Source organism: Crocodylus siamensis, chromosome 1, assembly GCF_052110815.1.
Source record: "Crocodylus siamensis isolate JL-2025a chromosome 1, ASM5211081v1, whole genome shotgun sequence".
Classification (NCBI taxonomy): Eukaryota; Metazoa; Chordata; order Crocodylia; family Crocodylidae; genus Crocodylus; species Crocodylus siamensis.
This window is the reverse complement of record NC_143395.1, coordinates 282,459,368-282,485,602: the sequence shown is the minus strand read 5'-3', so window position 1 is coordinate 282,485,602 and position 26,235 is coordinate 282,459,368. Positions and strand designations below refer to the sequence as shown.

At 40.8% G+C, this 26,235-nt stretch overlaps 1 protein-coding gene and 1 long non-coding RNA gene across 4 annotated transcripts in view; one reads left to right on the top strand and one right to left on the bottom strand.

Moving 5' to 3' along the window:
• The window catches only part of TBL1X (transducin beta like 1 X-linked), a 317,070-nt gene that overhangs the window by 11,756 nt on the left and 279,079 nt on the right, over positions 1–26,235 (top strand). The gene's annotated exons all lie outside the window — the stretch shown is intronic.
• Positions 20,927–26,235, bottom strand: part of LOC149874562 (uncharacterized) — a 76,154-nt gene continuing 70,845 nt past the window's right edge. The window contains exon 3 of the long non-coding RNA XR_016444351.1: positions 20,927–21,539. This is a non-coding gene — a long non-coding RNA (uncharacterized LOC149874562). The remainder of the gene's footprint in view (positions 21,540–26,235) is intronic.

The following is a 26,235-nucleotide window of genomic DNA, read 5'->3' as shown; positions in this document are numbered from 1 at the left end:
AGCGACTTTATAATACCTTTGCAACTTATTCATAACCATCGATACTAATGGGTCTGAGGCCCAAGATACTCGGAATACATCTCGTGAACATCGTCAGGATACTAACTTTATTATTCTCCTGCATTTTACAGGCTATATAAACCCTTCTGCCAACTAGTGCCAAAAAGTAGCCATACTCTTTTAATTCAGCATTTGGTGCTACCCATATGTTAGTTCTGTGAATCTTATATTCACTGTCGCAGGTATATGCCAACCATCTAGTAGTAGATGCATCCTGTATGCTTAAGTCCATTTGAAGTCCCAAACTACTTTTTATTTTGTTTCATTTGACTATAAACATGAGAAGCCAAGTCCTCACTATCTACAGCACAAGTCTACCTTGTTTACCTACCTCACATAATCGGAATACTGCATTTATTTGCATACCACTTTCCCTCCTGGAAATCAGACTTCCAAAATGGGAGTGTAAGACTTAAGCAAGGAAACCGTTTGTTTATTGTGCCAGTTCACAGTGGCTGTAAAAAAAAAAAAAAAAATTAAACTTCTACCTGTGCACCCACAGCAAGAGAGGGACTGACACTAATGAATGGAGTCTTTCCCTTCTACATGTGGCTAGAAGCATCTAGGTATGGTGAGCACATGTTGTGGTAAAAAAGACTGAAAAAAGTCTTTCTCCTTCTTTCCCAAAATACAATGTGTGTCTACTTTAGGGGTGTATGGTATATGAGTAAATATAATAAAGCCATCTTGATACAAACTGGGGCTTGATCCCACAATTGACTCAGCATGGACAGAGCTCCACTGAAATCAGGGAAGCTCATGGGCATATTGTAATTTGAATCTCTGAGGCCATTTCCAGTATCTTAAGTTTGAAGCGTGCTACATTCTCACCAGAGAGGAGGACCCTGTTCTCTAATTTAAATGCTTAACACACCACATCCAGGAGTAACAAGAATGCCAGCATGTCCGGGGATTATTTCAGAGTGCTTATTTAATTTAATTTAATTCCAGTTGTGCTTACTATGTTTCCTGGGATAGTTATTCAGCACAATATTACTGTTTGGTAAAGATGCACAGTGATACAGAATGAGAGATAAGATTGTCTGTCTAGTCTTAACAATGAATTCTCTGACTTTCAAACATTGGTAGGATGAACATTCTAGTTGTGATAAATTAATATACAATTATTTATGACTTGAATTGTATCTTAGTGATTTTTTTTTGTCCATGAATATGTGTATTTCTTCTTGTATTTTTTTAGTATCACAGCTGTACAGTGGGTCTTTTTAATCTATTTAACATACTTATCTGTGTAAAAATACATGGCCCAAAAAATTCACACCACCTCTGCATTGCCCCTGCATTTAATTCTTTCCATTTCTGCTCAAGTGTCTTGTGTACACTTTGGTTGAAATTATTGACAATTTCAGCTTTTGGCAAATATTCCACTAGCCAAAAAATTTTAGCTGTATCTTTTTAGAACAAGAACTCCACTCCCAGGGCTCCCTAGATGCCTTTGTTGGGGTATTCATGAAAGTGGCAAAGTAAAGAAAGTAGAAGTAATATCTGCCTAAAGCCTTAATAGGCAGATTAATTATTAATTATTTCATTTCAGTTAGATCTCTTTTTTTTCACTTGTTAACAGTTGTGAGTAAACAGTGTTACAGTACCCTAACCACTTTAAGCCAGAATAGTCCGAGTAAGGCATCCTCTACTCATTCTGTTACACCTAGGCCAACACTGCAGGCTATTGAATCAGAAGAGGACCAAGCAATGGGTGCCTGCTCCGTTATCTTAAGTGGTTAGAGTAGTCCACTGGATGAGGGAGCCCTGGATTCTCATCTGTGGTCTCAGGTTTATTTCTGCTTGTATCCAAAGGCTATCTACTAAAAAATGCATAAATGCATAACTGTCCAGAGAGTACAAACCAAATACCAGTCCTACCCCAACAGGCTCTAATCACTGGGCTACAGTATCAGGTTTGCTTTTGCTTGCTCTCCTGGCATCTTGAGTCTTGCATTCCTGGCTATGAAGTGGCCTACCTTTAATAGTATGGATAGAGGATGACCCCAGGCAGTCCAATATTTAGGGCATACACTTGTGGAGGGTAAAAGGTTTTGGTTTAAATCCAAGAAGCCAAGTTTCCCACTTCATATCTGAATGATTTAACTCCTAAACTGTTATACAAAAGAGGGACTCCTTCTCTACTGATGCTTCTGGATTAAACTGACTTGGCTGCTCTGAGAATGCTTCTATATATTGCAGAAGCCTAAGAGTCTAGGGATTTTTACGATCCATCTAGGAAAAAAGGAATGAGATAAGGCAGGGCTGTCCAACTTCTGGGCAGTGGAGTACTACATCCTGCATGGACCACATCATCTGGGGGCACATGCCCCACAGGCTGCAAAAGTGTGAGTTATGGGCCCCATAGGCTGCCCCCTGTGGATTGCCTGATGCACCATGCACATGGGTGGGTGGCCTCTGCCACAACTGCACCATGCCTGTGGGCAGGTGGGCACCTCCTACCGCTACCCCCCAGATCATTACCTACAGGCTCCCCCTCTGTGCTATACTGCAGGCTCTTTCAGCTTCACTGCATTGCTTCCTGGGGTAGGCATAGAAAGCAGAAACTGGAAGGGAAACCTGGAGCCTGTGTTGTAACTGAAGCCAGAGCAATAAGGGGAGCAGCAACTGGATGGGAGGAGGAAGGGTGCAGATTAACCCCTCATGGGCTACATGCAGCCTATGTGCTGCTGTTAGACAGACCCAAGATAAAGCATCTGAAGTGTTTTGTGGTTGCTGGAGTTGGGTATTCTGAGTTGCTTTTTGAGACAAGGGTAGATCAGGTTTAGGCACATAGTTTACCATGCTGGAACTGATCTTTTCAAAGATTCATAGATTGTTAGGGGCTGGAAGGGACCTTGCAGATCATCGGGTCCAGACTCCCCCACTCTAGGCAGAAAGACAACTGAGGTTAAGTGACCCCAGCAAAATGACTGTCCAGTCTCCTCTTGAAAACCTCCAGGATAGGTGACTGCAGCACCTCTGGAGGGAGTTTATTGCACAGTCTGGACACCCTGACTGCAAAGGAGTTTTTCCAGGTATTAAGTCTAAAGTGGCCTTCCAGGAGTTTTTATTCATTGGTCCTGGTCTTCCCCAGGGGTGCCCTAGTGAACAGTTGTTCACTGAGCTCCTCATGCATTCCTCTGATATAGCGGTAAGCTGCTATCAAGTCCTCTCTCAACCTTCTCTTCTTCAGGCTAAAGAGGCCCAGGTCCCTCAGCCTTTCCTTGTATGGCTTGCTTTGCAAGTCTGTGATCATATGGGTGGCCATTTTCTGGACCCTCTTGAGCTTTTCCACGGCCTTATTGAAGTGCAGCGCCCAGAACTGGAAACAGTACTCCAACTGCAGTCTCACTCGGTCTTTTAAGCCTAGTCTTTGCACCAGTGGCATTAAATAGCTTACGGTTTTGTTTTGGTTTTATGTAGAGTTTAATTTATATTAAGACTGTCTTTAGCATCAGCTTGGTTACATTCTGTAGATTTCCACAGAAACACCCTTCCTCTTTTGTAGGGTGGCGTGTCTTCAGTCTTATAGCAAAGGCTATAATCACAGTCTGATTTGTATCTAACAATACAGGAAGTAAACTAGAGATGATAATTTGGTATCCTTTAGTCTGGGTTGACTAGGACAGTTACCTCATAAACCTTGAATGATCCTCGCTCTCTCTTTTCTGACTCTGTACTGAGTCTAATAATTCTAGGGTCAAATCATCCATATTGTGGACTTCTCATTTCAGTAATCCCATATTACAACACACTGAAATTTTTATTAAAGCTCCTATGTTCCCCCTGAATGTTAGAAAGTACACTTACTTAGGATTATATAGAGAATTTAAGTATGTGAGGTGTGGGTATGTGCATGCACGAGCACGCAACACACGAGTGTTTACATATTCCAGTCAACAGTGGACCTGTTCTCTTTGAGGCCTCAAATATTTTTCTTTTTACTGTCAATCTTGTGGAGGTGGGTGACTTAAGGCAGCAGTCCAATACAAATAAATAATAATCTGTTAATCACGTAGGTTGACATGCAGTACTTGTGCATATGACAAAAAGAAATTAAATTCACTTGTAAGATATATTAGCCATGCTTCAGTTATAACAGACGCTTCTTCAAGAGTCACTTACAAAAGGATACAGTCAAATTTGACTCCGTTCTTCTTCCTGGAGACTGTCTAAAGTGATGTGGTCAAAATGTTATGGCATATTAGATTTTTCTGTTTTCATCATGATAATTTTTTGATCCACATCTTTCTATGTGATTTCCAAATTGTGTGTGTTCATGTGTTGTTTTCTTCTTTTGTTTTAGAGGAGTTTTAAGCTGTTCTGCAATCTTTTATTAGACTATTCTGTTTTCAAACACTTGGACTTCATAATTCTGATGTTCTCTATAAAATCATGTATGTAAAGCTTTACAGTGACCTATTTTATTTTTATTCGGCATACTAAGAGGAATTTTGTTCATGAAGCACTAAGCCTTAGACTAAATAGGCAGCTCAAGCATTATTTCTTCTACTGTTTATATTACGTGTTGAGTAGACCACCTGTATATTATTATTTATTATTAACATTTTTATACACATCCATTTCCTTCCATGATGTCATTTCATTACATTTTTCTGTAAAGCTAAAGTTGCTATGTATGCAGTTATTAGTATTAAGCTTGTTCCCAGGGGTGTGTTAGGGCCACATTTCTGCTCTAACAACTTGTTCTTTCACCCTAAGATGATATGCCTCAACTTATTATTTCTGCTTTTTAAAAAGTATTCATTGTTTCCAGAATATCAGCATAAAATTATGGCATAAGACTCCAAGACAGCCCCATTGGGCTTGCAGTTGTTCCCTTCAGTCTTCAGGCTGTCCTCGTACATGTGATGTAATGGGTAATTCAGGCCTGTACAGTTTCTCTAAAGACAGTTAATTGTTCGGAACTTGCCACATTGTTGTGACTTCCATTTAACCCTGAGTTAGAAGTGTTAGATCAAGTTCTCAAAAGCAGCAGGCTACACCAGTCAGACCACCAGCCACATGGTTGTGTCCCTTTCTTAATTTAATTTTAAGAGAACTTGTCTCTGCCAGTCAAGTGGTCTACATCTAAAGACAGAATTTGCAATTAAAGGTCGTTTATACTGCTGTCAGATGAGGCCAAGCTGTTGCACTAAGCCTAAAAGTAGTAAAGAGTAAGGTTACCCATACATCATTATCACCTTTTTTTTTTATTGCACAATCACTGAAGACAGTTTGTGCACTGACTATGGCTCATGCTCAGTATGTTGCTGTTCATTTGTATTTGTCCTTAGCATATATATTTGTCATGATCCAAAAGCATTAACTTTGGAGGCCAAAATTTTCAGACATAGGTGTCCATGGCTAATTCACAGATTCAAAAAGCCTGAGGCGGAATCGATATAAATTACATAGTTTTCTTTAAGTGGCATAGTTTAGATTGGTAGCAAACTTAATATACATTTGTCCTTTGGTAGGGGGAGCAAATCTTAGACTGGCTTTCACCATTTTTAAACCAGTCTGTGTGCTGAACTGCTGAAATGTTACAGGTATGCAATGTAGACTGGTTTCTGATCACATACTGGTAAAAGTATAATGTCTGTACCTAGCTTACCTCTGACCAATTGTCAGAGGCTTTACACATTCATATGCTCAGCTGAAGTCAACAGAACTTGTGCAGGCTCATGGTCATGGCTGATACTTTTTTTTTCTGTTAAGGAGGCTAATTCTCTTGGACACCTACATTAGACAATTGTGGTTGTAGACCTTTAGTTCCTTCTTGTTTTGGCCATTTAAACAAAGCAAGATTTTTAACAGTCCATGATAGTTGAGAATTTTGCAGGGGTTGGGTAGGTAAAGTTTGGTTTTGACTTAAGATGCTGTTTTCCTCGATTGATCCAATTAAAATTTAGGTGACTTCAGGTGGGCAAAGGTGGGCAGACATGGTTTAGCCTGAAGGATATAAGCAAAGTAGTTTGACTATATTAAGGTATACATTGTTTTTATACATTGTAATTGCTTGAAAAAGCAATAAGAGGAATATTGTGGTAGTGCATTGTTTTACTGGTTGTTCAAGATTTGAAATCCAATTCTTTGAAATGGAAGCTGTTACTGTTTTTGCTTTGGTTCGGCATAGAAGTCTTATTTTTATTAAGAGAAACATAGCGGCATCTAACTTTGTTTGGCTGTGTAAATGTTCTGTGCTGAAAACAAAGCGACCCTATATTGGCTTGGCATTTCACATGCTGTTATCTGGATGCATAAAAAAACTGAAAGCGCTGGTTCAGTGCTTTAAATTAAGTGAATGCTATTGAAGAGAATTTAATTTGGTGAAAAATGTGATGAGCTGTTGCTCAAGAGAAGCCTTTATCCTTTAGCTCTTGTCAAATAGTAACTGACTTGATTTTAAGCTCTCTCCTTATTTCTTTCTCTTTCTGTGTAGGCTAAGCAGGTGTGTATGTGTGAAGCATACTGTGAACTGTTTACATGTACATCTAACATGTCAATTGGCTGCTTATGGGCATTTATACACATATATTTTCATTTTCCAATGCACCAGAGATCCAGTGCATCACAGCAGGCTCGATTAATTGAGTCTGCTCCGCATGTGAGCTGACGTGCACTGCACTGCATCATGTGCAGGTGTATAAGTGGCAAAATACGCATCAGCGCACAGAAAATGGTGGTGGTGCACTTCTGAACTAAAACAACTTTGATGTGTTTTAGCTGAAAAGTGCACCACCAACGTTCGCTCGGGTCTGGTGCACATTTTGTCACTTATACAAAGCATGCAATGCAGCTGATGCAGCTCAAGCATATGTACAACTGCCCCATGTGGCTAGACCTTAATTATCACTATTTAAAGCAACAGGAACCAACCTTTTTTGCCAGGCATGCCAAAAATCGGCTCTTCACCCCCACTCCCTGAGTGCTACTCTGACCCCCACCCCACCATCCACCTTGTCTACTGCTCTGCTTTCTGTTTCCTGCTCTGTGCTCTTTGACCAACCTGCTGCTCTCCTTCCTGCCCTTTTTGCCATTGTGTTGCTTGTCCCCTCTCTGAACAAGACTCACAGGCACCATGTGATTTAAAGCATCAAACACTGTATATTTCTTGCTACCAATAATTGCTTTTGATAGTAAATCAAAGCATAACAAATGAGCATGCTAGGCTTAGGCTTTTATATGTGTAAAAATATATATATTAACAGTGAGATTATTTAGGAAGCTCTAGTCGCACAGCATCTTGAAGCCATGAAGACCTAAACAGAAAAATGGTACCTACTCAAATGAGTATATAATCTGCAGTAAAGCGGGGGGGAGGGCTTCAACACCTAAAATTAAAATACTATACTCAGGCCAAGCAATCCACACAGTGTAAATCCTGCACAATAGTTCCATGCTGTCTTCAGCAAACAGTTGTTTTAGAAATCCTGTTTCCCTGAAAGTAAGCCCAACCAAGATAAGTATAATTCTGCTTCTCTTTTCATAAGACACGCACCCCTTTATGCAGCAGTTCTTTGTTAATCCTTTGAGTTGTTTAAGGCAAGTTTCACTGTTTTGTTTTGTTTTTTTTTAACTTGAGCACATGACAGTTTCAAGCCCTATTTTAGGCTAGTGTACTTCCTGTGAAGAATGAGGTTTAATGAGATGTTATTATGTGCCTTATCAGTCTGATAAGGACTACATTGCAAAGGTTTCTGATATGTAAAATCTTGTACAGTCTTATGTAATGGGTTGAACGTTCCTTCAGAGCAATGAGAAAAAACAATGATAATGCAGTGACATAAAGGAGATGAGGGCATGTATATTGGCTTTTGACCAAGTCAGTTCTTCTCGTGTTTTTTTTACTGTTTGAAGATCGGTACACAATTTTGTAGCCTGCATGTCTCCAAGCTTTCCTTGCTAGCTTTAAGAAACTGTAATGTTTTATACCTTGGCTCTACACTGGAGTGGTGGTTTAATCCATATGTAGCCCTTTCTAAAAGAGGGAGTTAGTTCTATAAACATTAATGAGTTCCTACAAATAAATTGAGGCGTGACACAATGTAAAAAAATATTAAAATATAATGCACACTAACCTAAAATTAAATAGATGATAGACTTATTATTGTACACTGGAGGTTATCTCAGGATATAGTGGCTTGCATTGTGAATTCATCCTAAACTGTCAGGGTATGGGAAGTGAACTCTTCATGAAATTCTTATTAATGAAGTTAAGGACAGTTGTTATTGACAGATGCTCTAATATAATTATTGTTACATATGTGACATGGAAAGGAAATAGGAAATGGAATATTAAATACTATAGAGAATGGCTGTGCTTAGAGCAAAGGACAGAAATATTATCTTTCTTATTTCAAAAGATGTCTGCATTTCTTTTCTTACTTTAGTTTATAAGTATGCTTAAAAAGACTAGTGTTTACTCCTTGCATGTATCCTACTATATTTTTAAACTTTAAAACAGAACACATAGTTATGCACTGTTGAATACATTTGAGCTGAGTATTAGGTTTGATCCACATGATGTTTTTAGTCCCATCCAAATAGATTTATGTGATTATTGATATTCCCGTGCAGCACTTATCTTTTATTATGAAAGCACTTCCAATATATTAGGGCCACATACTGTAAACACTTAAGCACATTGGGTCTGTGCATTAGCCTATTTTAATGTGCATTAAAATGTCACTGAAAAACCTATGCTATTTAGTTAATGCACATTAAGACAAGCTAATGAGCATTTTCCTAGTACCTCACAATGGAGATACCAGATGTAATGCCCGTTAACTAAAACACATATGCAAACTAAAATGCACATGTAGACATGCCCATTGCATCATGCAGTCACAGAAATCTCCCTTAAGTAAAGGTATATGTCTGTATATTTGTTCATTCAGGATCTGTGCCTTAATTGCTAGGTATAATCTTACAGCTTTAATGGATGGGGCATTTAATAACAATATCACTAAAATCGCATCTCCCTCTGCTTTAACTATGTTTAAATATTAAAAGTGTCAGTTATTAAAAGCTTTAAATGGGCTAGGGGAGATGGTTACTAGCCCTTTTGTATCACTGACTGCTGTCTGGATTAAGTTGTATGTTTTATCAAGATATTGATACCTTTAATTATATGAAGAAGTTAAGCTTCTGTGAAAAATAAATTAGGCGGTGGTCTGTATTGTCTGCCTTCATGTAGAGGAAGGGAGAACATGAAGCTCTTTTGTGTAAAAGTACCATGGTAATAACACATGGGAAAAGGTAAGTAGCTATTTTAGTTGCATGCAACAACGACTTGTATAAAATTGCACTTCTAAGGATGGAGTTACTAATCAATTCATCCTTACTCCTCCACCATCTAGCCTGGAATTTCAATTTTCACCAGCAGTGTTTAACATCCTTTCCATATATAATAGCAATATCTAGGTACAGCACATACTGCATTCCTGATAACATTTAAGCTGTTTCTTAGGTGCCAGTCTTTCTTCTACAAAACATTATATCTGTGACTTTGACTGAAAATGTTGAAATTCTATCTCTGACTAAGCACAGAATATAATAAAAATACAGTAATATTAAAATCACGTAATTATTCTAATATAACTTCAAATAAATTAATGGAATATCATTTTAGTCCACAAGCACTAATTAAATTGAGGTTGTGAGTACCAATGTTTAGAGTACTTTCCCTGGTTAGCAAACAGGACTGTCCCAAGACTTTCTTCCAGTTTTAGGCCCTATCTACGACATGATATTTGCTATGTTAAAAAGCTGTTCTTAACTGTTCAGTCCTTTGTCACACACATGACAAAGTGGTTAGAACATTTTTAAAAATTAAAAACAAACTTTATCTAGATTATAAATGTTTTCCAAGATCTTTCAATAGTTATGGCCTATTCCAGTGTGTGACAATGTTGTCTTAAACTATTTTTAAGTACTGATTTGGAGCACAGCCCATTTTGTAGCCTAACTGGGTCCCTCATACCACAAAACCTTTCAAAACACAGACGTGTGTACCTGAAACTCTTCTGTGTTGTGAAGTGAGCATATTGTAGGGCAAAAGTACTGTGTCATTTGGACGCTCTGTGCCTTTGTTTACATGGGGCTGGGGGAAAAGAGGACTTGCAAGCAATGTTTACCATGGTCAAATCAGTGTGTCTGGGGATGTTTTGGGAAGCCAGTGAAAAGGTTAATAGCAACAATAATCGGCTTCAAGGTCAAACTTCCTTGGTACAGCCATATGGCTGTTGAAATATTATCGTAAAATTGCTTCCTGTCCCTGTGTCAAGAACACATTTGTGTGTGTTCTAGGGGAGGGAAAAGAAAAAGGGAAGGGTTGTTGAGAGTATTTTACTTAAGTGATTTCAACATTTACTGAATGGTTGGGACTGTACCTTGTGGTGGCCTCCTGTAGTATTCACAAGCAAGGGTTATCCTTGGTTCACTGCTATTGTTTGAAGCAATTAGATTTTATTGACTAAGACAACCTTAATAGGTTTCATTTATGTACCTGAGGTTTACTGCAGTTTAGCCCTCCAAATGCCCAAGAGGCGACTGCAGTAACAAAGATATTATTAATTGGATGTTAAAGCATATAAACTTTGGAACGATGCTTCTTCTTTTTCTAATTGTTAAACACAAATATATTTAAAGATATTATCAACTTCAGAGTTACTTGTGCCACTAAGAATGTTTGTGAAGAACTATCCAAGATGGTTGTAAGAGACACATTAGAAAACACACACACACATATGAATATATATATTCATAATTATGTATATGTGTATATATGTGTGTATATCATTTTATTTAACATCTGCACTTAACGGTCCTTACCTACAGTCAGCTCTGCTGTTCTCCTTTAATGCCATTCACTTTTCACCCCAGATACTTTGGATATTTTACACACAAACTGGGAGAGGATTTTTTTTTAAAGTATAAAAATAAAAACCTAAAATGTAATTTCAAAATAATATGAACTGATGAGGGGGCTGATGCAACGTGTGAAACTATTTTTATCCTGCTCACTTGAAAGAGAGTAGTTTTCAGGCTGACAGTCTCTCCTTAAAAATGGAGAAGAAAGCATGATATGAAGTTATGACTAAAAGCTTGAACTTTTACTTCTATCACTATCACGGAACTAAATGAGAGACTATGTTGATCGCAGAAAATTAATTATTGAATGCTGTGTTGCAGCATATTGAACAATTACCTGCTTTATTATTTTGTTACTATGTATCATTGGTTTGTTGTTAGTGAATGTAGACCTAATCAGTCACCATTTGAGGCTCACTCAAAATTTGGCAGAATGTAATGGAAATTTTTGTCATACTTAAATCATAGACTGAAAACTCATTTACTTATTTGTATCTTTGCTGAATGAAAAAAAAACTACAGTAGATTGAAAGAAGTTAATTGGGGGCAGGGATAACTAATGTGTTCAACTCAAGTAACACATTGGAATCATACTATATACAAGCTCTGAATTAAAAATAAATATCCAATCATGCTTTAAAACTCAAGAACCAGCAAAGGTCGTCATAAATAGAACTGAAAGATTAAATACCAGCACCTACGTTCTTTGAGACTTATCAGTTCCTTCCCATTAGATTAGCAGTGTGTCATATAGCCTGTGTGCAGTTAGCCAGATGAAGGAGCTAATAGTCCACAATGAAGCCTAGGGCACCTAGCATTTCACCTTTTTATAAGAAACTATGGGAAAACAAAGCACTCTAGTCCTTCTCACAATAAATAATCTTAAAAAGTTACTGAAGTGGAAATCTGAATTCACCAGGTATACTGCAAAATAGTTCATGTGACAAAAGGTTCTAGTATCAACCTTTTAATTAGCTCTTAATTTGGGCTTTCTCTTCTTAAAATGATAAAAGGATTAAGAGGAGCTAGAAACTGAAGTTACCCCCACTCTCCTCACTAGATATGTAAGGGCTAGACAGCTGCAGGGTGACCTTTGCTGCATGCCTTCAACCTTCACCAATACAAGCCAGGGTTTCTAGGGTGAGAGCTAATGTTAGGTCAGCCCAGAAACCTCCCTTGGGCAAAAATGCCAATCAATTTTAGATTGTGCTGGAGCTGGTCTAGGTTTTGTCTTTGTGCTCACATATGTGTTGCGTGAGAGGGAGAGAGAGACATGTGGACTACCATCCAAACTAAACTAACGTGTCAATGCAGACGTTGAGCCAGAGATAAAGATATGAGCTCCTTTCCTTCCCCATGTTTTTTAAATTGAATGAAATATCTATAGATGGGGTGACACTTCAGTCTGTGAACTGACATCTTCTGAGCCTGTCTTCACATTTTTTCAACTGTTCAAATTTATAAATAAAAGCATTTTTAGATGCATGACATTAAAATATATATTAAGACATATATAAAACATTTTTGTACATTGCAAACCTGAAAAAACCTTTGCTTCTGATAGGCTATTTTCAAATCTGGTGATGAATAGTGCTTATCATAGTATATCACCCCAGATATGTCCCATGATTCTAGCTGTTGTAAAAATAAACACATGGTGTGCTGAAGTGAAGTATCTTCAAAGTTGTATTTCCTTTTTATCAGATGACCACAAACATTTTGTTACAATCAGAAATGAGTATATTATTTGTTTTTTGTAAGACTTACATTAGGAGTTTATGTATTATTAAAACTATGTAATTAGAAGTCTACAAATTCATATGAGGTTTTTTGGTGTTTTATATCAACTATTTCCAAATGTTTCTCATTATCTATACCATGAGGATGGCGAATGATAAAGCACAAACTTGCATTACACACTTTAATTTTTTTTTGGTTCATATGCCTGTCCTCTGAAGTGTTAGAAAATACGCACATCTTGCTTGTATAAAAATTATATCTCATGAGAATGGCTAACACATACAGCCTTTCCATCTATGAACTGAGCTATGCTTTCTGTGTGGGAATGGAAGTGAACTGGTGCATTTTAGACTGGTTTGAGAATATATATAATTGTTCTCTGACATAAGGAAAACAGGAGCTCTTTTGGACTGAAATTTCTAAGAAATGTGTTTAGTGTAGGGATGTAATAGTACAGGCATTTTGGAATTTCTGCTCTTGGCAGTAAATTCGAAGAGTTCTTTACAGTCTGTTCTTGATACTATCCCTGATTTTTCCAGACACTAGCAGCCTTATACTCCTTTAATAGTGATACTAACATTGAAAAGCACAGGTCTCTGATGGCCAGGGATCCTGGTTTTCTCTGTTTAAAGAAATCACAAATTCTCTGATTAAAACCTCAAAACTCCACATTTCTCCATGATTGAAATGCAATTGATACCTATGTATAGTGGCATTTAACACAATATTTTATTCATATATTTACAATTTTGAAGTAGTTTGGAAGTCTACTAGTGCTTCAATTACTACAATAAAATAAATTCTAAATACCTATAAATTTTGGTGTTTGATTTGGGTTTCTTATCACGGAAAATCAGAGCTCCTCCTGCCCCCTTTGCTCACCAGGACACTGTCCAATATGCCAATTTTCTGCCCATGTGTTTGCCCTTCACTCCCAACCCACAGCTCACCCACACCTGCCCCCCAGCTGCCAAGACTAGAGGAGTGGGCATCCAGGTCTGCAGCAATGCCCAAACTAGGGGGCCAGGAATCTGGGGCTCTCTGCCCACCGCAGCAGTGCCTGAACTCTGGCTGTTGCCCATTGCTGTGGCATAGCAGGTTGCAGAGCCCGGCTCCCTTTTCTCCATGGGTGGCATAACCAGACCAGAGCTTGTCAGAGGGGACAGATGTGTGCTGTCCACTGTGGGCTCGAGCTCCTCACCCTGATGCCCTATCCTTTGGGCCTTCGCAGCCCACTGGGCAGGACCCAGAACAGCAGGGTCAGGCAGGGAAGCTCATTACCACTGCTGGGAGGTCCGCACCACCATGGCAAAGTGCTCCCTGGCTCTCTGGCAGCTGCAAGGGACACAGTTCTGTGCCTCCATGTCCACTGCTGCTGGGTGGGCAGGGGGCGCTTTTCCAGGGTGGTGTGGGGCACTGAGCTTCCCCACCCTGCTTTGCTCTGCTGTGCTGGGTCCCGCGTGCTGGGCTCTGGAGACCCTGGGGTGAAGGCAGTAGGGTGGGGAGATGAAGCCTGCAATGGGAAGCCCACACCCACCTCCACCCTGCACAGAAATGTGGGGGTACATGTGGGGGGTACATGTCCCCCTTGGCCCCCCCCCAGGAGTGTGTGCAGCAGTGAGGAATCAGCCCCCCCCGGATGAGCCGCCGCCTGTGGCCCCATTCCACTCCTGACTCAGGCCTTGCAGCCATGCATTCAGGGCCCAGGCTCTAAGCCCTAAGCACTGCCCCAGCTGGGCAGCAGGCCCAGTCCTGCCCAGCTTCTTCCTTCCCTTCACTATAGGGGCCTGAATTCCCTCCATCTCCCTGCTGCTCAACTTGCCTTTGGGGAGTGGCTCTAGGCTGCCTGATGGCTATGTGCATATGTGTACATGTGCACATGCACATGGTGCACCCTGCTGATCACCCTTCTCCCAGTCCCTCAGCCCCTTGCATGCCTGCAAGGGAAAACCCACAGTTTCCCACATTTTTCTCTTTTAAAGGAGAAAATCTGGGTTTTACTGTGTTTTTTCCATGGTGAATGGAAAACCCAGATCCTCGCTGATGGCCCAGTGGCACCATCCTAGTGTTACTGCCTAGACTGTTACAAATCAGGCTGTTCAGCTATGGGCGCTGTTTTATTCCCTCTGCTGGCATCTGCTTAAAACGTGGTCTGTTTACCTGTCCTATTGACTCTGAGCCAGCCACTATGAAGTATTTTAAACAGAGTTACATTCTTTCTCTAAATCCTCCCCAGTAACTAGAAGCATTTATGAGCCATGATTTAAAAAAAAAAAAAAGAGAGAGAGAGAAAATGTATATAGTGGTGAAAACATTACTCTAACCAGGGCTAGGAAGAAGAGATTGTCAAATGGCAATATATTGTATTTACTCAAATCTAAGATACAGTTAGCAGGGGTAGTGGCATGGCAGCTCCAGCCCCACCTGCCAGGCTGGTGCTGGAGAAAACATGTGCTCTGTGCCCCAGGTTGGAGCCTGGAAGAAGCATGGCGGCAGGGGTAGAGGCTGCAGAAGGAGGAGGGCAGGGGGTCTAAGGCAGTAGCAGCAGGGGGCAAATAGTTGGGGGACAGGATGGCAGGATGAAACTTGGTTAACTTGCCATTGCCTGGCTCACCACCTGCCCCCTACTGCCTCCACATCACGTGCCCCCTATTGCCTCCCCATTGTCTGTCACTGCTTTCCCCACTGCAGCAATTGGGAGGACTACTTTAAGATGATCCTCCAATAATTAGATTATGTACATGGAAAATTGTAACAAATGTATAAATTTTCCATGTATAGAATCTGATTATGAGGCATTGGGAGAATCTTGGATTTGGGTAAATATGGCAGCATATAATTTATCAATGAAAACAATATTCCCTGTATATTTGCAGAATGCCAAGCAGTGCATAATAAGTATGTATACATCATATAAGATACTTCCCAAGCTTTATGACAAGTGGCAAAGATTTCAGTGAAAACAGAAAATGACATAACACATCTATTCTTGAGGCAAAGGTTAGAATTGGATTGAAGCAGAAGAAAGCTTAAGAGAAAAAAGGATATCCAGCCTTAAGGTAGCCTGCTTTGGTATTCATTGCATTGGCACATCCAGGGTGTAACCAGTGTCTGTTTCAAAACTGTCTTCACATTGTGCTCTCATATTTAGTCATCCGTATTTAGGAATGTGACTGCCTGAAAACGGGAAAAGTAATTATTGTACTTTGAATCCTTTCTCAAACACAACTCCCACGATAGGCATGTCTCTCTTGCTAGGGATGGTAGAAAAGCAGAATCCTTTCAAGGGAAGCCTCTACCCTACAGAGGCTAAGTACAGACAGCCAAAAAGCCCAAGGCTGAATTGATTCAGTCTTTTCAGGTTAGTTTAAGCTGCAGAAATAAAATTGAAATAGAAGTGAACAGACATTTACCTTTGATTCAGGAAATGCAGTCACATGCCTGCAGTTGGTCAGACCAGAAACTGGGTGCTAGAGCACAGCACTCTGGCTGTGTGCTCACTTCTTCTTCCTGGTGCCCCCCAAGGTCTCTGAGATTTGCAGTCCAAAATCACAGCATCAGGATTCTGCAGAGTGGCTTATGACTTCCTCTTTTTCCTTCCAGGTGCCTCTGCGATTTGTAGTCCACAGTTGCAGCCAGCAGTAAGTTTGAGTGGGGGAAGAGGTGTTTAACCCCCTTCCCTGGACCTAGACCCCAGCCAGGGTTTGCCTGGGGTGCAGTCCCCCCTTTGCAGACTGGGCTGCATCCCCAGCCAAGCATGCCACCCCCTCCCTCCCTTGTCAGCCAGCACTCACTGCTGCAGCACAGCCCAGCCTAGGGTTGCAGAGCGTGCTGGGATGCTGGGGGTCTGTGATTTAACTTGAACCAGGAAGAGGTCTAGGACAGAAGTTTCATAAACTGGTTTGACCCAGACTGGCATCTGGCCACACACTGCCCCTGCTGTAGCTAGAGAGCAGGGCCAGCTCTGCTGTCTGGAGCAGACAGCACAGCCGAGCCCAGAACTGAAAAGCATGCTGGGATGCTGGGTGACTCTAGTTTAACTTAAACCAGGGAGGGGTCTGGGATGCATAAACCAGTTTGACCCAAATTAGTTAAGTCTGATACTACATTCAACCTGGTTTATCTTAAACCAGTTTCAGCCATTTTGAAACTGGTTTATGTACACTGAGCTTGTGTTTTGGTACAGGTTTAAATTAGTTCTGATCACTTAAATTGGTTTATGTGTAACTTCTGTCCCTAGCCAGATTGGATGGAGTGTCATCCATATCCACAAATTGAATGGTTCAGACTTTGTAGCTTTATTTTTTGTGCTTTTCCTTTTTTCCCCTCCTCCTCTATGCTTTTTCTGAAGAACTATTAACATGTCCTGAGGACATAGGCCTGAACTGTCTAGGTAGAAGTTAAAAATAAAGAAACAAAAATAGGAACCACAAAGGTTGAGGGTAAATGATGTGAAGAAACATACTAACTGTACTAAGTAGGCTTAAGTCATGTGGGAAATATTACCTTGTGTGTTACAGTCTCATCTCTATCACTTTTCCATCTGTATTTTCATGCCCATATCTCTATAGGGAGGACACTTACAAAATGCGGGGGGATTGAAACTATTTTTATAGAATGGTAAGCATAGTTGAGAGGCATGATTGGAGGTGCTGGGCTCAGAGGAAGGACTCAGGCACTCTTCCAAAATAAGTAAGGTTATTTTTCCTGTTCCCTTTACCTCATACTGACTTCCATCCCATCCCCACATCATGCATGTAAAGCTGTGGATTCTGAAAAAGATAACACTTTCCTTTCTCTCTGTATCACAATCTTGATCTCATCTGTGTTGACATTTCAGTTTTAGAAAGGGAAAATGCAGTATGTAAAGTTTCCATTAGTCTATAAGGTATTTAATAAGTGTTGAAAACATGAGTTGATTTCTTGGCAAACCTAAGTAGAACAAACCATTCATATGATTTTGTCCTCACCAAAAGTAGAAAAGGTTCTTTAGGCTGCTATAACATTCCCTTTCCTTCCCCTCCCATTCTCCACCCTTTTCCAGAAAATGAAATGTATGTGAATAAGGGCCAAGTTCCTAATATGGCAAGTGAAAACATAGCTATAATTTGTAGCTGAGAATACTGTGAGCAGTGTATGTGGCCACACATTCCTTTGGCAAGATGTTGTTCACAATCCCCACAAGCATATAATTATTATATCATTGCTTAATAAAGAGAACTTTTTTGTCAACCATTACGCTAATGTGTGATGCTTTTAAAAATCAGATTTTAAGAGAGAAGTTCTGAAAATCTTAGTGGAATCGGCTATTATCGTTATTTCATTTCTTTCTGATTGAGGATGATTTTTTTGCCATAACATGCAGTGCACAGTGTTATAAGGAAAAATATAATACAGGGTTGTATGTTTGTGAATAACAAGCACTGAGCATAAATGAAACTTGCCTTGACATGCACATGATAGTATTTTTCCTGCTTGTTTACAAAATGGAAGAAACTCTGTCTCTGGTAGAGGAGTCTATGTTTTAAGCAGTATCCCCAATACTCTCTGAAATGTTAAATTCTCCTGGGTTTCATTTTTTTTGGCACAGGAGAAGTGGATGTTTAAGCAGCCAACAACATTAGCTTGCACAGGAGCATTCCAGTCTTATTTTTGTTTCTAGGTCTGTTTCCTGTGTTGGGGGAAGGGGACTGGGAACACAGCTACTCCCAAAGTTCAAGATGAAGCTGCTCCTTTAGTATGTGTTTTATGCTTTGGTCACACTTACTTACTGGAAGTCTTGAAATGGGCTTTAGTTCAATCTTCTATTGCTCTTTTATAGGCATGAAGCAAAAAAAAAAATCTCCAAAGTATGTGCAAAATAAACAAATGAAAGAACCCGCACGCGGACAAAATGTCAACATGGACATTTCTGCAATGAAATAGACATTTGCCACAACATCAGCCTGGCAGGGTGACTGATCAATATTTGTTCTTATTTCTGAGACTTTGCCATCCTCCTTTTTAATTTGAATGTTTACCAACACAAAAGATGACTTAGGTATTTTAGACCCTCAACGCGGAATCATTGATAAGTTTATATATCTAGCAGAAAAAGGAAGATCAGACTTTCTGATTGGATTATTAGGGTGGCAGCTGCTCTAGTTACAATTGAAATGCAGCAGCATGTGCATCCCCTTTCCAGTTCTTTCTGCCTCTCTTAAATAAAATCCCTTGGGAATGAAATTTTCCCATGCACATCCCTCATTTTAAAAAAAATGTTCAGCTGTTTATTTCCACACGATATTAAAAACAAATTAAAACAACCCCTGGTACTAAGTGTTCAGTTATAATTTTTATACACATGCGTTTATACACATACACCTCAGTGGTGTCTGAAAGTAAGACCTTAGAAAGGGTGTATTTGGTACCAGGGTAAAAGGGCTGCATGTGTGGTAGTGGCCTTCATCTCCTAAGGTGCCAGAAAAGTGGCTTCAGTCAGGAGCTGCATGGATGGACCAGTAAGCTCAGGGAGCTCACTGCACATGCACTGGACAGCTGAAGGGAGGTCTGGTCTGTTCCATGCCCCCATCCTAGATTTGCCCACTCTGATACAGAACAACCAAGATTACTTGGTAAAGTGGGCACAAGGAAACAAAATAAGGCTTTTACTGTGGCCACATATGATGTCAAACATATAGGAGCTAAGAATAAGTGTAATCTTTATAGGATGGGAAACAATGATTTTGAAAAAGCCTTGGGAATCATTCTGGAAATCAGCCGTGTCCCAAAGGGATAATGCAACTGTTGGTATGTGAACTGGATGAGCTCATGCTGGGGTAAAAAGGATATATTGCCTCTGTCTGTGGCACTAATGCAATTGTTGCTGGAATGCTGCATCCAATTTTGGTGTTCATTGTTTAAGAAAGGTGTAAATAAATTGAACAGGGTTCAGAGAAAAGCTACAGGAATGCTTAAAGGGTTGCAAAGTACATCTTATTGTAAATGACTGTAAAAACATAACCTGTGTGCTTTAATGAAGAGAAAATTAAGGGATGACTTGATTACACTTGAACAGCTTCAAAGAGTTCTTGTGTAGGTGCTTAGCTGAGACTGGGGTGGACATCAAGCACATGTGAAAAGTGATCCTGGAAGACCCCACTTCAGCAACTGCAGAACTGGTTAGGCATCTAATTTCAGTTAGCATCTCCATGTTGGCTTAGACTTTGTTCCTGAACAAAAGCAGAAAACTATCAAGACCAGGGATGTCAAACTCACTCGGGGTCCCAGTGAGATCTGGATTGTGCGGAGTCCTCCTGGGCCAGATCTGCGGGGCCAGTGGCAGCTGCAGAGGCCCATGGGTGGCACTTTGAGTCCATATTCTGTGGGTCCACAGAGTGGTGGAAGGGGTCAGGCAGTAGTGCTGTGAACAAGTGCTGTATTTGCACAGCAATGGCTCTGTCCATCAGGATCCAGGGACCCCAAATTCTGTGTCAGGCTATCCCCTACTACCACTGCTTTCCAACTTCCAGTAGCTTGCAAGGCTACTAGTGGGCTGGAGGGAATGGTTCCATGGGCTGCATGTTTGCTCCGATCCAGACCAAACACCTCTGGACCTCCTAACTCCTGCCTAACTTTCACTGTAATCCAGACTTGGAGGTGGGAGGTTCCTAAAGTTTTTCTTAGCACCTGAGCTGTTAATTCATCCACTGAATTTGTCTGACAGAGATAGCACTGAATTGATAGCACAGATGGTATTGGTGATGGTACATTAGATTATTCCACATTCTACATTGCAGATGGTCCTGCTTTGAGCAGGGGGTTGGATTAGATGACCTCCTGAGGTTTCTTCCAACCCTAATTTTCTATGATTCTGTCAAAGAAGAGCAGGAATTATAAATTAAGGAAAGGAAGCATTTAGAGGAGAGTAAAGCATATTGGGAGGGTATCCATGTGGCAGTATGGTGTGCTCTCCTTAACTCTAAAAGAGGAATCCTTTTACAATGGAATCTAAAACTTCCCCACCCCTGTCAACTATATTTAATACCTTTGTTATCGTTGCAGTTCTGTAAACATAGCTGGAAATGTAAAAACAATCATTTTTTAATATTTTCAGATATTTGAGTTTTCTTGTGGTTGGTCAAAATAATAATTGAAGCAGCACATTCAGTTGGTGTCCAGGTGAATAAGCAGATTTTTCTTTCTTTTTAAAATTATTCCTCCCATTTCAGTTATACATTGGTCATTTCTAGAACTGCTTTTGTAGTATTAAATATGATTATTCTATCAGGGGAAAAAACCGTATCTTCATGTAACTAAGCTAAATCCCAAGTTAAACAATCAGATGAAATACAGTGTAAAAGAAAAAAGGATTCAGCCCTCAGATCATTAACCATAACTTAGATACTCCAGTGCATTTCCATGAATTGAGTACAATAAATGAATAATAAACGGAAAATGAAGGAAACACAAAATACAGATAGATGTTTCTCAAGGAATGTTTATAGTTACTTAAGGTAGTAACTATAATTACCCACTAAGCACACCTGAATTAAATGCCTTGAGTTAAAATGACAAGGCAGAGGAATTACAGATATATTAGAATTACAGAAAATATATATTTTGTGTGTAAGTATTTAAAATATTTTAAATACTTTAAAATACTTTATATTGATGTGTGTAGACTTAGTTTTACATATTTTTTGATTAAACATAATCCATTTAATTTTTCTCAGGGAAGTCTGAGTACTTGCCATATCATGTCAAGTCACTAATTTTCAAGTGTAAACATGTCCACAGATGTTCCAGTGCTCTAGTCTGCTTCCACCCTCATGATATGATGCGGTGTGGTGTTCCAGAACTTGAATGAAGTCTACCTGGGAATAGTAAATCAATTTTAATTAGGCCTGTCCTTTGATGATGAAGCCCTCAAGCTTTCTAGTGCCCTAACAGTTGTATGACAGGGTTGAGGCATAAATTAAATTTACTAATCCTGATGTCATATACATATGCACATGTTCCCAGAGTTTTAATACTTGGAGAGTGAACTACAATTGAATTCAGTACTCACATGAGTACAGAGGTAACAGAATAGTTTGGGTACTACAGTCTCCTTTCACCTCTGCACACCAAAGTGTGATGTGTGATCAGAACTTTCTGTTCAGAGCTAAATGTCTTCTGTAGCTCATTCCAGCAGTAATAAATGATTAAAACAGAGTAAAACCTGTATAGGTTTCCCTCAATTTATGTGGTACATAAATCGAATTCACTTAAAGGGAACCCAGTTTACAATGTAGGCTTGTCCCCACTCACCCCAGCCCCTCCTGCAGCAGCCCCGGGAGCAGCCGATGCCAGCTGCCTGCAACCACTGGGCTGCACTGTGCCCCATACCCTTGGGTCTGCTGCCAGGAGCTGCGGTGAGTGGGGACAAGTGGAGGCCTGGGAGGTTCGGGGCACAGTGTAGCCCAGCAGCTATGGACTGCTGGTGTTGGCTACTTCCTGAGCAGTTGCAGCAGGGGCTGGGATGAGTGGGGCCCCAGCCCCAGGGCCCTTACCCTCCCCCCACAGACTTACCTGCCCTGGGCAGGGTTCCTATGCCTATCACATAAGAGTGAATTTAACTTTCATGTAACGAATTTTGATTATAAAAAGGGTCATTGCATAAGAACAAATTTGCATATACAGAGCCTGCATAAATTGAGGGAAACGTATTGTTTACTTGATGGTTCTTCAAGAACAGAAACAGATTATGGGATTCAATATTATCTTCCTGATGAATTAACTGGAAAATTATTTTTTATGTTTAGCTAGCGTATGGTTCTATTTATGACCCCATTCCAAGATTATATTATTTCCCCCCTTTTAATATGGTATGCCCATCATCTTGGAATCAAGTATAAGGTAGTGGGGGGGGCAGGCTACTGCAGCTCTGGCTCCAAGGGGTAGGAGGGGGGCAGGAAGAGGGCAGAGGCTGCAATAGAGGACAGGCACAATGAGAGGTAAGTGCTGGGGGGGACAGATGACAAGGGGCAATCTGCCTGCCCCCCACTTTCTGTGTTCCATCACCTCCACACCACCTGCCCTGCTACCACCTGGACCCTATTGCTTTCCCTCCCCTTCTCCTATCTCCTTAGTGCCTCCTCTACTGCTGCACAGGTGAGGATGAATTTAAGATGATTCTGTAATAATTAAATTCATAGTTTCATAGTTAGTAGGGTTGGAAGGGACCTGAGCAGATCATCAAGTCCGATGCCCTGCCATGGCAGGAAAGAGTACTGGGGTCAAACGACCCCGGCAAGGTGATTGTCTAGCCTTGTCTTAAAGACCCCCAGGGTAGGAGCTGGCACCACTTCACTTGGAAGTTGGTTCCAGATCCTAGCCTCCCTGACAGTGAAGTAGAGCCTCCTGATGTCTAGCCTAAATCTACCCTCTGCCAGCTTGTGACCGTTATTTCTAGAGAGGCCAGTACCTGCCGATTCCCTCCCCCGACCAGTTTGTAACATGCCACTAGATCCTCCCTCAGCCTTCTCTTGTGCAGGCTGAACAGATTCAGGTCCCGTAGCCTCTCCTTGTAGGGCCTGCCCTGCTGCCCCCAATCATGCGAGTGGCCCTCCTCTGGACCCTCTCGATGTTGCCCACATCCCTCTTGAAGTGTGGTGCCCAGAACTGGACACAGTACTCCAGCTGTGGTCTGACCAGTGCCGCATAGAGGGGGAGGATCACCTCCTTGGACCTGCTTGAGATGCATCTGTGGATGCATGACAAGGTGCGGTTGGCCTTCCTGACTGCATCCCCACACTACCAGCCCATGTTCGTCTTGGCATCAATGATGAATACAAGATCCTTTTCTGCCTCTGCACTGATGAGAAGGGAGTTCCCCAGCCTGTAGGTATGGTGCTGGTTCTTCCTCCCCAGGTGCATCACTTTGCACTTGTCAGTGTTGAATCCCATCCTATTCTCATCTGCTCACTCCAGTAACCTGTCTAGGTCCGATCGTAGCATATTCCTTCCTTCTAGCATGCCCACATCCCCCTACATCTTAGTGTCATCAGCAGATTTGAACAGGGTGCTTTTTACTCCCTTGTCCAAGTCACTGTTGAAGATGTTGAACAGTGCGGGCCTGAGGACTGAGCTCTGCAGAACCCCACTGCACACACTCCTCCAGGTCAAAAATGACCCATCCACCACCACTCTCTGGGTGCGGCCCTCCAGCCAGTTGGTGACCCATTTGACTGTATAGGTGTCAACACCACAGTCCCCTAGTTTTTTAATGAGAACAGGGTGAGAGACAGTGTCGAAGGCCTTCCAGAAGTCCAGAAAGACTACGTCCACTGCTACCCCTGCATCTAAGGATTTGGTGACCTGGTCATAGAAGGTCACCAAGTTGGTTTGACAGGACCTGCCTCTAATGAACCTGTGTTGGTTACCCCTAAGCATAATCTCCCCCACTGGCCCCTCGTGGACATGCGCCAGGATAATTCTCTCAAAAAGCTTACCCAGGATAGAGGTAAGACTAACTGGCTTCTAGTTTCCCGGGTCCTCCTTCCTCCCTTTTTTGAAGATGGGAACCACATTGGCCCTCTTCCAGTCCTCTGGCACCATACCAGAGCATCACGAGTGCTCATAAAGCCATGCCAGGGGTCCCACAATGACCTCAGCTAATTCCCTCAGCACTCTGGGGTGGAGATCATCTGGACCAGTTGATTTGAATACATCCAGGCCCTCCAGAAGTTCCCTGATCCTCCCTTACCCTTGGCCTAGGTGTGCCTCCCTTGGGGCCTGAGGGGGGCCCAGTGGGGGGGCTGATCTGGTCCCTGTTCAGGAAAATGGAGGCAAAGAAGTCATTAAATAAATTAGCTTTGTCATCTAATGTGACAACCAAATTTCCTAGCATGTCTTGCAGGGGCCCCACGTTACCTGGTACCATCTTTTTGCCCCCTATACATGGAAAATTTTACATGGAAAATTATAACACATTTATAAATCTTCATGTATAGAATCAAATTATTTGGGGTCATCTTAAATGCAGGGTCATCTTGGATTCAGGTAAATATGATAGTTTTTGTTTCTATCTTGCACCATAAATTTCAGGGCTGGAATATTATTGTTATAATATCTGGAGAATTGTCCAATATGCCCTTTTTTTTACATACTCATTCAAATTAATTGACCCCTATGCTATCTCTGAATCCAATTTAAATGTTAGCTTCTGGATTTTCAGATTTCCAAAAAACTTATTTTTAGATGAGGCATTTTTGGACCTTCTTATTCTATAGGAAATTCCAACATTTTCTATTTTTCTTTCTGAATTGGAATTAGAAGATGAAATTTTGACATTTTCCAGGAAACAAATTCAATTTTTGACATTGTTTCATTTTGATTATATCACAGAGATTCATTACAACTTTATCATTTTTATTAATTTGATTTGACTTATTAAGATATCATAAAACATGGAAATCTAAACGAAATAAATTGAAACATCTTGTTTCTACTTAATTTTTTCAGTATTATTGAAACAAAACTAAACGTTCATATTCAGTTTTACTTTTCCTCCATTATATTGCTTTAAAATTGAGATGTTGCTTTGAAACACCAAGACTGCAAACAGACATCACATTTTGTTCTGGGAGAAACCATTTTGTCCTTGGATCCTACAGATGTACAAGTCCACTTTCACAGTTCTGCTTCAAGTCCCTCTGAAGTCTGTGGAGATAAAATTCCTGATACTTTTTTTCCAGGACATGGCTGCATACTTTTGCAAGTTTACTACATTTTTCTGTGTGACAGGCTGGCCAGGTTCTGTGCTTATGTGTTGTGTAGTAGTAGCTATGCAGTTTGGAAGGCAGGTGTGTAAATGATTGAACCATTCCTGTTTTAATTTGGGTCAAACCCTGGGACAATCAGACCTGCATTAGATGAGACATCTATTTGTAGTCCACGAGTTCTATGAAACTGCATTTTTGATAGCAAGTGAATCTGTCAAATTTTTTACCTGCTTTGTTTTTTGGTATGTTAGATTTCAACATGGAGGAGGAAAAAAGGTGTTTTGTTTTTGTCAAGAATAAAAATAAAATACTTTTTTGCAATGGAATCTGCCACATTTCTCACTAGGGGAAATGCCTTACTAGACTTGGTGCTGGCCACAGGGGATGATTTGGTGAGGGATCTACAGGTACAAGGTAACCTAGGACATAGTGACCACCAATTGATAGAGTTCACTATCTGGCGAAAGGTGGGGAAGAAAACTAGTAGGGCTGAAGTGCTTGACTTCAGGAAGGCCCACTTCAATAAGTCGGACTAGTCGGACTAGATGATCTGCTTCAATAAGTCGGACTAGTCGGACTAGATGATCTGCTCAGGTCCCTTCCGACCCTAGAAACTATGAAACTATGAAACTTTAAGTTCAGGAGATTACTTAGGGAAGGACTAACAGGCAAAGCATTGGAGAGATGGGGGTTCAGGAGGGGCAGGAATTTCTCAAGGGATTGATCCTGCAAGCACAGAAAGGGATCATTCCAGTACACATAAAGGTGGGCAAAAAAGCAAAGAAACCCTCTTGGTTGAGCAGGG